This window comes from Pinus tabuliformis, chromosome 2_1 (assembly GCF_031772625.1).
Source record: "Pinus tabuliformis cultivar Carrire ecotype Pingquan chromosome 2_1, CPIR1, whole genome shotgun sequence".
Lineage (NCBI taxonomy): Eukaryota > Viridiplantae > Streptophyta > Pinopsida > Pinales > Pinaceae > Pinus > Pinus tabuliformis.
In genome coordinates, this window is record NC_142299.1 from 772,078,591 (window position 1) to 772,081,413 (window position 2,823).

At 41.9% G+C, this 2,823-nt stretch overlaps 1 pseudogene; it reads right to left on the reverse strand.

Moving 5' to 3' along the window:
- Positions 1-299: 299 nt before the first annotated feature.
- On the reverse strand, positions 300-2,201 carry LOC149202858 (pentatricopeptide repeat-containing protein At2g13600 pseudogene; annotated as a pseudogene).
- Positions 2,202-2,823: the final 622 nt, after the last annotated feature.

The window sequence follows — 2,823 nt, forward strand, 5'->3', positions numbered from 1 at the left end:
TTGTCATTTCTCCAATATTACATCATAAATGAAGAATTAATGAATGAGGGGAGTTTAAATTATTATCATAGATAAATCATAATCCCCAGAAAATCAAATTCCATAATTGAGATAATGGAATCAGTATGCATCGAGAGTAACAATTTCACTCCCGATGATCTTGTAAGGGTACTTGATGGCAATGTGGCAATCACAACAAATTCAAAGGTTTGTGACTGTACAAGTAAGCAACCATGGAACTGTGTTGTCAAGCCCTAAGGCAACGTCTAGCTTCTCACTGTGGTGACAAAGAAACTCTGTTACTTGCGCTGCTCCTCCACATCAAGCAGTATAGATTTTGTGTCAGGCATATATCCTGCCTCCTTCATCCGCTTAGACAAGTGATCCAGCATTGCATAAATTCTATCTGACTGTGGGTGAGATCTATCTCCTACAATAAATTTGTGCACCACATTCTTGATTTCAATCCAACTACATCCAGGATTCTTCTTTACCTCCCTATCTTTCATCATTCTTCTCACCTTTGCAACATCATCCCACTTGCCTGCAACAGCATAAATATTTGACAGCAAGACATAGGCAGCTGCATTTTGAGGTTCCAAATCAAAAAGGTGTTCTGCTGCACGTCTGCCTATATCAAGGTTTCCATGGACTCTGCAAGCACCAAGCAAGGCCTTCCACAGAATAGCATCAGGCTCATAAGGGATGGAGTTGATAAGGTCCTCTGCTTCATCCAAGTGCCCTGAACGACCAAGAATATCTACCATGTAGACATAGTGCTCCACTCTTGGTCTAATACCATGATGCTGACTCATGGAAAAGAAATAGTGCCAGCCTTTGTCCACTAGGCCTATATGACTACATGCAGCCAGAACACCAAGAAATGTAACGTGATTTGGAGTCAAGCCTGCTTGTTGCATTTTTTCAAAGAGTAGTAATGCCTCCCTACCATGTCCATGCTGAGCATACGCTGATATAATTGTGGTCCACAAGACCGTGTCAGGTTTATAAATTTTATCAAATGATAGCCGTGCATCATCTAGGTTCCCACATTTAGCATACATGTCAACTATGACACTTCTCACAAAAACATCTGACTCGAATCCCACTTTGATTATTTGAGCATGAACTTGTTTGCCCTGTTCTAGGGTTGCTAGGTCAGCACATGAACTTAAAACAACTGCCCAGGTGGAGTTATTAGGTTTCACACAAGATTGTCCCATTCGAGAAAAAAGCTGCAGGGCTTCCTCATCTTGTCCATTCTGAACATATCCTATAAGGACAGCAGTCCATGATATGACATTTGCCTCGGGAATTTTCTCAAATAGTACACGGGCATCAAATGTTTTTTTATTCCGAGCATATCCCACAATCATCACATTCCAAGATTCCACAATTCTTTCAGGCATTTCATCAAAGAGCTGCCGTGCCTCATCTGTTCTTCCATTCTCTGCATATCCCACAATCATAGAATTCCATGACAGCACATTACTTTCACACATCCTCTCAAAGAACAGACGCGCATCATCAATTTCCCCACATTTCGCATACATACTAACAAGGACATTGCCCACATTTACATTTGACACAAAACCAGTTTTGACAGTGTGAGCATGGATTTGCTTGCCATCTTCAAGGGCTGCTAGGCTCGTGCATATGCCCAGGACACAAGTTAGGTTGGACTGGTTAGGCATTGTACCAGTACTAAGCATCCGGGCAAAGAATTCCAATGCATCTTTGACATACTCATTCTGGGCATATCCTGCGATAACTGAAGTCCACGAAACTACATCTCGTTCAGGCATTGTATCAAACAGTTGCCGTGCATTATCTATGCTTCCACATTTGGCATACATGTTAATTGCTGCATTACCCACAGAAATATCAAATTGAAAACCCATTTTAATACTGTCAGCATGGACCTGCTTGCCTGGTAGCAAGACTTCAAGGCTGGCACATGCACTCAAAACACCGGTGAATGTAAATTGGTTTCGGTAAACACACCCCTCATGCATACAGGAAAAGAGATCCAATGACTCTTTAAAACATCCATTCTTGGCATATCCGATAATAACCGAAGTCCATGACACAACATCTCGTTTGGGTATTTTCTCAAATAATTGGCATGCATACTCCATGCGTCCAATCTGAGCATATCCTGCTATCATTGTATTCCATGAAACTACATTTCGTTCAGGCATTTTGTCGAACAACTTTTGGCCGTCCTCTAATTACGCCGTAAGGTGTTCCCTCTGAGAAAGACATCCCTAAAATGTGACGTGTGCGATCCTGAGCCATTGATTATGTGTGTTAGATGATTGGAGTGTTTTCTGCCGTTCGTTTAATCTGTTTTTTTCATAGAAAAATGGTTTTTTTCCCATGGTAATAGGCCATGAAAAGCCAGGACTGGCCTGCTGGTGATGAGACTCTTCGCAGAGACTCCCTGCTGGCGATGAGACTCTTCTGCTGCCGATGATACTCTTCGCAGTGACTCTTCATGTCTTTCTTCCCTGCATGCGTAGCCTTGTGCTGTTATATCAATAGCAACCCTGTGCGCATGGAAAAAAAATGACCTGTCTTGAGTTTGACAGAAACTTGGAAGAAAGCCGTTTCGGGGATTTTGTATCGTGAGAGAACAACGCTGTTTTGTGTGGAGTCAGGCGGCAGAAAATGATGATGAACACAGATAGCCGATATGAAGCAATGGAGAAGGAAGAGAAAGGGTTTAATTGAATCTGTACCATTTTCAGAGAAATGAATTTTCAGTAGTGGTCGTTGTTACTGTCACAGTGAGTTCCTCGTATTCATAATTTCTTTCATTTG